Source organism: Acanthisitta chloris, unplaced genomic scaffold (genome assembly GCF_000695815.1).
Source record: "Acanthisitta chloris isolate BGI_N310 unplaced genomic scaffold, ASM69581v1 scaffold2616, whole genome shotgun sequence".
In the NCBI taxonomy this organism is placed as follows: domain Eukaryota; kingdom Metazoa; phylum Chordata; class Aves; order Passeriformes; family Acanthisittidae; genus Acanthisitta; species Acanthisitta chloris.
In genome coordinates, this window is record NW_008678544.1 from 5,853 (window position 1) to 17,430 (window position 11,578).

The window sequence follows — 11,578 nt, forward strand, 5'->3', positions numbered from 1 at the left end:
GATGAGTAGCATAGCCCATGAACTAGTGTATTACTGAATTGCAGCCAGGTGCACTGTTAGGATGCAGGTGATTCATGTTCTCTTTGCATTTTACTTTCCTTCTTTTCCAGTCTTCATAATTTACTTCCTCCCTAACTTTGCCAGCATAGCAGCACATGTAGTTCACCAGCCTGGTTCTGTCATAATGATCTGGGTTAGCTTAAACACTTTCAGTAGTCAGTTCTCAAACTCAACCAAAACATTTTGACAGAACTGGGGTAGGGAGTGAGCATGGGGTGCCACTGAGGCTGAAGGAGAGACAGATCAGGGTGAGGGGAGACCCCTCTGTGATGACCAGCTAAAGGACAACTTCTTCACTTGTCTGTACTCAGTGCATCTGGCTATGGTTTGACTCCTGTTTAGTGAGAAAATGAAATAGATAGTCCTGACTCAGTGAAGCAGAAGAGAAAAGGGAGACTGCAATGATAATTAAAACACCCATTTGGTGAATTTATGGTAGTATAGATCAGATTAATTTGGATGTCTCAATCTAATTCATTGTGGGGGAAATGCCATAATAATTCCAACAGTAGCAACAACAGTTTAAAAAGTTGTGTCATCTATATCTCACTCTTCCATCATTACAGGTAGTGTCTACAGGTGAGGGTTCAGTTTCTTACATGGGGAGAAATGTCTCTTATTTGCCTTAAACATTTTTTTATGATTTGCAGGCATATTGTAATTCTTCATTTTTAAAATGCAGTTGCAGTAGGAAAAAATCAGGGCTCCAGAAAGCTATTCCTGAAGAGAAGATCCCATTAGCTTTTCACTGGTGTATGAGTATGATTTGTATAGATCCCTTTTGCCCCAGGCTGCCTTGGATTCAGAGTTTGGTGTGCTAAATCTGTGTCAAGCGGGTAAAAGTGGGAGCGGATACTGCTTACGTTTGACACAGTATAGGGATACTGATAGATGATTTTGTTCCTGTGACCGTTCTCACTCATTTAGGCACTCAAGCACCATCAGCAATTTGAAAGATGTATGGCAAGGCATGGACTGTGGATGACTAGTGGCAGGGTAAAAGCCACATGCACACATGTAAAGGATTTTCACACCTTGTAATTCTGCCTGGAAAGTAGGTTAGAGCATGGGATGAAAAGAGATGGTACTTTTGTTCAGTGTCTCTTAAATGGCCTGGTAAAGATATTAATTTCAAAGTCAGCACACTGTGGGAAACTGATTCAGTAAGGGTTGTGTGGCAGGTGAAATATTTCTGTGTAAACTAAGAATAACACTGAAAAATGGGAAGACTGAGAGAAAAGCATCACTGCTGCAAGTCACAGCCAGTGAGGTATAATGCCTAAGGGTTGCTGCAGTAAAAATAGTTGGGGGAAAAGGATGTTGTCTAATAGAAACCTTTCCAGTTGCTCTAGCTGTGCCTGAATTTGATGCTGATTTTCTACTGCTGTAATGCTCCCTTAGCTGCTCTGTGTCTCAGCAGAAACAGTCATTCCTCCCAGTTGTTTGGGTCTTTGTTGTTATAGAGTGTTCCCAACTAATCTTCAGCTGCCTAGGCAATATCATTAGCTTCTCAGCAGAGTGGAAATCTGCTTAAACTAAATAAGTAAGGGGAAGAAGTTTCTGCCTCTGCTCCTTTATCTAGGGTGCTGTCTTGTACTTCTTGTACAGTCTGATCTATACTACCATAAATTCACCAAATGGGTGTTTTAATTATCATTGCAGTCTCCCTTTTCCTTCTGCTTCACTGAATCAGGACTATCTGTTGCATTTTCTCACTAAACAGGAGTCAGTTAACTCCTTGCTAATGATACTAATTTTTGTAATATCTTACCATGTGATTTGCCTTTCATGTGTGGGCATATATGGAAAAACAGTAGAACAGTGTCTTCTGCTAATAGCATTTTGCATAGCAGTGAAGTTACCAGTTCTGCATCAAAATAGTGACCTGAAATATTTTCTGATGGTGATTTCTGTGTTACTGGGATTTCATATTAACTTGCCATTCTGAGACCAGGGAAGTATCCTCGTGGTGTGAGCAAGAACAGAACATTAAGACCAAGGAAAGGTAGTGTTATTCCACTGGTGTCCCAGACTGGTATAAAAGTAGGGTGCAGAGCTCTGCACTAGATGGAGAGGATGTGTGCTGGAACAGAAGTTTCACATGTGAGTCACAGTCGCATGATATTTTTTTTCCGGTTTACATCTTTATTACTTTTTCTTGAAGCAAAGGTCATTGAAGTTGTGGGTACTTCTTAGAGCATCTTGTGAAATTTTAGCTGTGTGACTTCAATCTTAAGGGAGATACTGTGGTAAAAAGCCAACTGGAAAAAGTTGCTCTTGGTGTTCAGATGCAGAGCACAAAGCTGGCACTGTCAGTCTTGCAGATGGAGTTGGTTTGGAATGCAGTGCTCTACTGTTTGTGGGGGATTCAAGATTAACCTAGAGATAGTGCAAAGCAACATGACTGACTACATCATCTCTTTTTTTGCATCTTCGTTTCTGGTAAACTTCAGCAACTTTGCCATGATTTCTCTGAGTTCATTTTAATTTGTGTATAAAAATAGTATGATATGGACAAGTTTAATTGAAGAAATTAAAGAGAGTGAGCAATTAAGTATCTGCTTTTTAATTGTAAGGAACTATGATTACAATCCTAAAGGCATAGTCAGTCACTTCTGAATAATTCTCGGTCAATTAGAGGAAGTTAATTTTATTTCTTGTACATCAGTTACATAACTGTCAGTTCTTAATCTGCATGTAGCAAAAAAGATACTTCCTTAGCAAGAGTTTATGAATTCTTTAATGTTGAGATTCTGTTGTCCCTGATGTGGCTCTTGGAGGAGTTGCTTTCATGCCAATACTAGCAATAAGAAAGAATATAAAATTCACATGACTGAGAAAGCATTTGAAATACTTCTCCCAATGTTTTGAACAGATATTCTTTTACTTTTGTGGACAGAAAACAGGAGTCTTTGGTATTGTTGTCGTTTCCTATGATGGTTTCAGCTGCAGGTCTGATGATCCTCTGCAGGATTCAGAGAAGTAAAAGCAGGATGACAGGTTTGCACATTAATGGCATTTCCAGCTCGACTGCTCCATCCTGTAAAGGGCTTAAATGTCCACAGATCCTTGTTAGGCTGCAGAGAGGAGCTACTTAATTTATGGGACAGGAGCTCAGGTTTAGCTCAGTCAGGCATTTTCCAGTCCACCTATGTGAATTCTCTTTTATCCCGTGCTGAATGTAATTTTGTTGAAACCCTGTGAATGACAGTGCTCCTGATCTGCAGTGGCAGAGAAGAGAGGACAATTAGAGCTCCTAACTTCTGCATTTTTAATACTGCTTTTGCCTTCCTTTTCTGCTTTTTGTTTGTTTTACCTCTTTCTCTGTGTTAAAATCACCAGTAGGTAGAGTTATGTCACACCACAAGCTTTCAGCACAGACAATGTTTTTTGTGATTCTTTTGAATGCTTCAAAACGTTGGGAAACACAGGAATGGTGTATTTCTCTTTTTGCTTCCCTTGCTTGACATGCTATGACTGTAGTTGACTTTGACATAGCCTATAAGGCAGGATAGGAATGACTAGGTAGAGTAATTAGTTTAAAATAACTTGGATAAGTTTGATGATAAGTATTTGACTCCTGGTAGTGTGTGTGTGTTTTCTCTATGCAACAGCAACTGTGGCTGTACTGGTCAGGCTGAAGGATCATCTTTGGTCATCACTGACTTCCTTCAATCCTTTCCTTTCAGTTTTATCTCCATGTAACATGATGAAGCCTGAAGAGCCCACAGGATTCAAAATATAGGGATCACCAGGGATTTCTGTGATATGTTCATTTGTGCAAATGACTATTGAGCACTGAATCGACATTTTTAGGGAACTTTAACTGTGGTTTCCACTTCCTGCAGTTAACAGCATATTCAGAAATCATCATTACTAGGTAAACTTAGGGTTTTTCCTGTGCACAGGACTTTATATCATAATTAAAAAGAAGCCTGCCCTGAAAAATGGCATTCTGTGTCAGGAGAGTTGGCCAGTGGATTAATTATACACTGACTATATAATTCTGTGTTTGTATTAATTACACATTTCTTGCTGTCATGGGGAAAAGTACCTTTTCGAGTAATTGAGATATCCTTTAATCCTCAGGGTTCAAAATCCTAGTGTTTTCAGTGTTTGTGGTGTAAAGCAGTGTTCTCCAACAGTGCTCACAGAATTGTGGAAGGTTTTAAGTTAATTAATGAATGAACTCAGGGATTATAGGGTCGATGATAAGGTAGATGTAGGAGAAATATTACAACTGTTTGTCCAAAAAGTCTGGAAAATGCCAATATTGAATATATGGACTTAGATGTGGAATGGATTTGGCTTTTTCCTCCCACATTTTTTAATATTTGGACATTACTTGTTGTGAGCATCAAAAGATGTATTATGGGTCTCTGATTTTTGGGCAGAGGAGTAAATGATGAGTATAAAGTTTTCATGTCACTTCCAGAGGGGATTTGTCTGTCATATAACCTCACCTAGAATTTGTAGAGATGCTTCATCTTCCTTTGTGTGTGGGTGTGTGGAGAGGCAGTTCCTGCCTGCAGCAGCACAAGTGTAAGTCACTTTATCAAGCTCTGACCTCCATTCTCACTTGCCTGAAAATATTTTTAATTAAAGCTTTCTTACTTTATGAATTTAGAGATGTGATGACTTTTTCCACTTGTCTTGGAACATGCTGGTTTTGAAGGAAATCTTGCTGTTCCTCTCCTATCCTTATTGTATCACTAGGGTGCTTAGGTGTTGGGTAAGATTTCTGTAAGGAGATGTATATGTGCTGTTTAGAGCCCACACAGTACTTCCAGATCCTCCTGAATATTTGAGTGATGCTGCCTTAGACTTCCTATGCATCTGCCTAGACACTGTGTGTGCTTGCAATGAGGAGGAGCTGTGAACATGCTATTGTACACCTGGAGAACTCAAAAAAAAGATAGATCACAAAATCCAAAGAACCTTACAGCCACAAATTCTACTGCTTTCTGTGTTCCTCTCCTATTTTTCATATAGCTGGGAATTTTTTATATAGCTGGGAATCTTTATTCTATAAGGGTCTGCTTCAACATGACATGCTGCAGTTATTATTTCAGTTTCATATCATTGATCCCTAAGGAAATATTTTTCACTGATCAGATCTTTGCCTTTTTTTTTCTCCCCCTCCTTGTCTCTCTTTTTCTCCTTTGTTCCTATTACACTTGCTGGAAGTGTGAGAAGAAGTAGGCCAGCTGGTCTTTTTCTGGAGTGTTTGGAATTAATATTTGTGGTCATTTTAGCTGATGTTCAATACACCTGACTTAAAAAACTAATCAGTATTTTTCATGTGGAATAGAAACCCTTCGCTCTGTTTGCCCTTCCAGTTAGTTTGAAATGATTATTTTTCAGATCATGTAATTTCATTTGTTGTTTTTTTTTTTTCTACAATGTTAAGAGTTGAACCTAAAATAGATTAATTTCTTGTTGGCTCAGAAATAATTTACTTTCCCCAAGCTATCAGGTTCAGAATATTTCCCCTATTGTTACTTGCAGCATTTGTTCTCCAACCTATGTTAGCCGTAATAAGATAATTCCCACTAGGAGGAGGAATTACCATTCCTTTATTGATGTTTCAGAGCTATATCCACAGCCAGTGCTGTCCCTGAGGGTTTGGTACACACACATTTCACTACAAAGAAGGAACAGTGATATTGTGTGCTGTTGATGACATCATGCTTGGATTTCTGTCTAAATTTTAGTGAATTTGTGACATTTTGTTAAGGCATTGAGTAGTTTGTTAATACAAAGGAGTCTAACCTCCTTGAGCATAGACTCCAAGCATTGTCTTGTGTTTGCATTTGCTAGTGTTAATGATTTCATCTCCATGACAAAAACACCTTTAGCATTTGCCCCTTTACCTTTATCATGTCAATTACTAGATATTCTTGGGGAGTACAAACATAATGTAAGTGTCAATGATGTGTTTTATTTTGACTATTGCCACAAAGAATTTGCAGACCTTTCCCTGTTTCTTAAAGGAGGCTCAAAAAGCCCAACCTAGCCACACTGAGAATGGCTGTTTTAATTTCACCTGAGGTTGTAAATCAATATCCATTTACTATTCAGTTACTGCTTGCATTTCCCTGGGTAATAGTATAACACATGTAATGTCAATGCAGTTTGGCATTTGTCCTCATTAGTATGGCAAAGGACACTTTTTTGCAAGAGTAAGCAAGCATCATGCCATATTTGTGACATTTCCTGCAGAACAAAGAAGGAAAAATGTAATCAGCTTGTGTACAAAAGACATGCAGCCCATCTGACGTGGTGGCTCCGATGCTTTTAGAAACAGAATCACTTGAAAAATTAGGCCATATGTTATTCTATCATATGTTATTGATTACAGTTGAAATGGGAGGGTAGGGGTGGCACAGTGTAGCTCTGTGAGTTCTAATTTATTTACTAATTTAATAGTTGAAAATAAACACATCCTAAACATATAAATACATTTAACAATGTCAACAGCTGAATTTAGGTCAATAGCAATATAACAAATAATACTTGTGATTATATGCACATCATATATATCTCCTTATACATACTTCCCTATACATTTTCTAATCTCTTATATATAATTTATTGCTTGCCATTTCAAATCAAAGCACCATATACATTAATTATGCATTAGAATCCTGCCTTATCATTGTTGTCTGCTAGGTATGGTTTGCAGTTTGGCCTAAAATGTTACCATATGAAATGATGTTTTATAGCTCTTTAATGCTAAAACAATGTAGATGAATTCTGGGAAAACAGGAAGCATGAGAGATCTTAAAGTTTCAAGCAGACCCTTTGCAGGAGTCCTCAGGTAGCCTAGGAGAGATCTCTGGAGGTCACAGGCCTTCAGTTCCCAGCCCTGGTGCCTGCTGCAGCTTCAACACACCCTGTCTTTGCTTTCTGTTTCTTGAAAACGTGTTGTGTGCTCTGGAATTGCTTTGTCACAGCTCTTCAGCACCAAAGAAACAACTTTAAACATTCATAAGATTTTTTTTTTTTTTGGTACTAATAATAGCTCTTTATATCACCATGTGAAGAGGCTGTCTCCTGCTTGAGTCAGAGACTGGGCTGTTGGTTTGTTTTCTGACAGTGAAGTGCAATTAAAACTCTCATCCCTTTTGAAGTTTGCTAGTGAGAGACCCTCCAGCTTCCCAGGAGCTCCCTTTAGACTGATTACATAAACTATTTATTACTTGGCAGAAAGTGTGATAGAGATTTGAACTTTTTTTTTTTCCCTTTAAAAAAATGTGTTTGTATTAGAAACATCTCTGTTCCTATCTATATAGTAAGAGAATCCTTCAGGGGAAGAAGAGGGAAGCCAGTCCTTTTGGACTGAGTTACATGCTCTGCAGAGGGGCTTTGAGTGATCCCTCAGCTGCTGTGCCCAGATGATGTGACAGCTGCCCAGGGACCTGGAGGAGTGGGAGGCAGTGGGAAGCATGTGAAGGTAGGATTGGGAGTAGGATGGGAGCAGGATCTGCCAGGCACCGAGGAGCATGGTGACCAGACACCTGGGCTGGAGAAAGGTCGTTGTTGGAAACTGTGAGGCAGATGGTGAGTTGCAGAGATGGGCAAAATTAATATTTAACAACACAAACTCAGCTCAGTTTGGGCTAGCCATGAGTTCACTCCTGCCAACAGCATCTGTAGCCTTCCAGAAACACAGCCCTACTGCCTCAGCCAAGAGGAACAAGGCTCAGCGGAGGCTTGTTCAGAGGTTTCAAAACACCATGGAACTCCAGGTTCTGTGGAAAGGGAAAAATGGCATGAAGAAGGTGGTATCAGTAATTCCCTGCTCCTGCAGGAGTGGGAAGGATCCAGGCCCTTTAGCTGGTCCACAGAAGCAGCTAAGGAGAGGGCAGAGGAGTGGAAGGAAACCTGCAGCTGTTGGGAGTGGGAGATGCAGCTTGTTTTGGGGTTGCAGCTGAGGAAGGACAGAGAGGAGGGTCACACATAGATTTAAATCATCTGGGGTTGCAACTGAGGAAGGACAGAAAGGAGGGTCACACATAGATTTAAATCATAACATTCTGTGTGTTGTGTCCACTGTGGAGGAGCACTGAATGTGGCTGTTCCTCCTGTACTGATGGATTTCTTTTGTCTGAACACTGTACAATGCAGGTGAAACAAGAACCATTTTACATCCCAGAAATGGAAGCCAAAGAACTGTAACTAAAAGAGAGCGGGCAGAGTGGAGTTGGTAGAAATGACACATGAAACCAGGGCAAAGTTTAAGGGTCAGAATTAGCAAGATGTATTCTAGGAAAAGATTAGGAACACAAATCAGCAGAAACTTAGTTACTAGGCTGGGAATGGGGTTAAAATATCTCCACCTAATAAGCCAAGCACTGAAGCATCCCCTGTGGCTTTTCTTTTTTAGCTTCTACAATAGATTCAGAAAGAGATCAAAGTCATAACATCATCATCAACAAATTTTTTTTTAAGCCATAGGATTACTGCTGCTTTTGATGAAATCCTTGAAAGTGGGGACAGAACTGTTGTCACGTTTTTGAAGACCCCTCAGCTGCACTGGTGGGGACAATATGTTTGGATGAAGTGGAGGAAAGCTGCCTGCTGACTTCTATTATTCCTTTCCTAAGAATGGTAAAAGAGCATCCTAGAAAAGCTTTCTTTTGGGAAAGCTTTCTTTTCTTTTGGGAAAGAAAGCATAAAACCACAGCATAAAATAAATCTTAAGTAGAGGCATTGTAGCTGTTGGAGTGCTGTGTACTGAGAAGGAAATCCAGGACAGGTACCTCACTTTATGTACAGTGCTGGTTTATACATGGAGCCATCTAATCAGATGTATATGTCCTTTAATTAAGGTCTCATGTACAGTGTAGTAGTACTGAGGGAATATGATGAAAAGAGATGGGAAAGTGCTTTATTTACTGTGCTGAGAAGCCTTTATCATATGGAAATGATCAGAATTTAAATTTCTATCATCTGTCACAATTTGCTGCTGCTTTAATTAAAATAACACCAAGGATGTGTACAGTGAGTCTGGCTAGATGTGCTTCGTGCTCCTAATGACTGTCAGATGGGGAGGCAAAGGGGTACAGAGAGGGCAAGGCTGCGGGAAGATCCGGAGGGACGTGGTGCCAGATGGCCAGGCTTATTTTATTAATTTACATCTCCATTATGGCTCTTCTTTTCTTCATTTCTCCAAAGGATGAGTTAGTTTAATAGGAATCATTTCACAGCCACAGTATGACGTGTTTAACTCTTTGGAGCTCGTAGCATTTTAGCCAAGTCTGTGTGCCAGTTGTGTCCTGTTGGTGGTCACCTCTGCCAGGCTGAGCTCCAGCCCAGCTGCTTAGCCCACAGCTCCTCTCTCTCAGGTAATTTGTTGAATCCTGCTGTCCTAAAACAATTTCAGCTTCTGATCATGGCATCAAAGTAGTGCCAAGGCAGCAGTTTGAGCTGTTTCTCTCCTATTACAGCCTGACTTGCTCAGGGCACACACTGCCAGACTGTCAGTGCTGCTGGGCATCACCACCTGTTTGGGGCTGATCTTTCACACCTGCAAAACCTTCCTGTTAGCAGCAAATAGCCTCACTCTTCTTCTTCCAGCTCTTGGGTGCCTGGACACTCAGAAAAGCACAGAGAAGTACTGAGGAAAGTGAGTTTAAAAGATTTTTTCCCCTCCACTCTTCGGCTTTGTGTTCCTGCGGGTTCTGCCGCCTCCCGGTGGCTCCTGCGGAAAGCTGCACACAGCTGGAGGCGATGGCTTTGGATATTGGATTTAGGGTAAGAGATGGAAAATGGAATATCATCATCTAAAAATCTCTTTGGCACAGTCTAAAGCAAGAAACTGCTGATGCGTCCGCATGCGGAGAGGTTTTTTATTTCTTCCCTTTCTATGTCCACTGTGATAACAAAGGAGCTTCAGTTTGTCAGGTCTTCTGCAGTGGTTATTGGATTGGTGTTAGCGACAAAATGAGCTTGTCTTGTGTGATTCAGTGAAAAAAAACAAGTGAAGAATTTCTAGATCCTGAATATGTATCCTCTATACAAAAATGTTCAGCAATTCACTTCATGAGTTCATTCAGAAATCTGTATCATGTTTAGGTCATTCTTGGATTCCAGTGGAGTAGTTAGACTTCTTTTGATCACAAATGTATAGCAGAACAAATGAGAAGATATGTTTCAACATACTGTGAATTTAATGACATGTGCAGAAAAAACCTTCTGAATTCACCCCCAAAATTTCTGGTACACCATGACAAAAAAAAGGCCCCACAAACCAGCTCAAAATATTGTGCCTTGTAGAGGATGAAACTTGGCATGATAGCAAAGGGAATAAGGCATAACATTTTCAGGATTCTGAGTTAATAACTGGACTTTTGAACATCTGTATCAGTCATTTTCAAGTTATCTTGTATTGGGATTTTTAGATTCTTTTTCCAAACGATGTGAATTTGTAATGGTTTGCAACTGCATCCCCAAGAATGTCACAGGTGTAGGAAAACTGCAAGTTGTCAGCCCAAGGCTGACAGTAACGTAACTGTCGATAGCAAAGTCATTTACACTGTCACCTCTGCTGGATATACAGCGTTCAGCTCTGTGCCAATGGCAAAGCTTGTGCTTGGCTGAGGAGGAAGGTGAAGACAAGAGGTGGTGATGCCTGGGAGAAATCAGTAAGTTTCTGGAGGCTCTGTGGGATGATGAGGAAATAAGAGATATCGTAGTCATTGAGCGATGAGTCAGTGTGTCAGTGAGAATCCAGAGAAATGCAGAGTTGAGCTGTCAGTGACTGCTGAGCACACCAACACGTGCTGCCTGTAAAAGCTGGGACCAGCTGCAGGGCTGGAGCTGCTCAGGTCTGCACACCCCTTTGCACTGCTCTCTTCTTCCACTCTCTCTTGAGAGCATCACCAGCAGCTTTGCTGGTCACACTTACTGTTATAAAGGATTGAAGTAACCCCCAAACTCACCCATCAGTGGGAAGGTCTCAGTCTGTAGGGCAGTGTGGGAATAGCACTGTGACTGCCAGCTCAGCAGCCTGGGATAGAGATGGCTAGGTTGGTGGAGCATGGCATTCTGCTTCAGATTATTCTTATGCTGTGTATTAAATATCAGGTAAAATATGAGATGAGATTAGATTAAAATCTCAAAACTAATCAGAATTTGTCAGGCTCTCAAAATTAAGTCTTTGGGCACTGAAAAGATGCATATTTTAGGAAAGATGCATAAAATTTAGAGATGATGCATGAATTTGACAAGGATCTCAAATTGTGTTATGGTTTTTGTGTTTGGTTTTTTTTTTTCCCAAAGCTTGTCCAGACTTTTGAAGCTTTGTTGTAATTTCAGACCTTCTGACAGGTCCCAACTTTCCTTGCTAGACTGACAGCAAGCAAATATTGCCAGTCCTTCCTTACTCCATCCCTAGCACTCCAAAATTGCCTGGGTATTTTCTGGTTGTTCTGTTAAAATAATTTTACAAATGATTTTTATCCTGCCTTTGCCCAGTGCTTGAGTCTTGTGTTACTGCTTCTATTTTACTCTT

At 40.3% G+C, this 11,578-nt stretch overlaps 1 protein-coding gene across 1 annotated transcript in view; it reads left to right on the top strand.

Moving 5' to 3' along the window:
• The window catches only part of TMEM163 (transmembrane protein 163), a gene marked incomplete at its 5' end in the record, with an annotated part of 18,124 nt that overhangs the window by 590 nt on the left and 5,956 nt on the right, over positions 1-11,578 (top strand). The gene's annotated exons all lie outside the window — the stretch shown is intronic.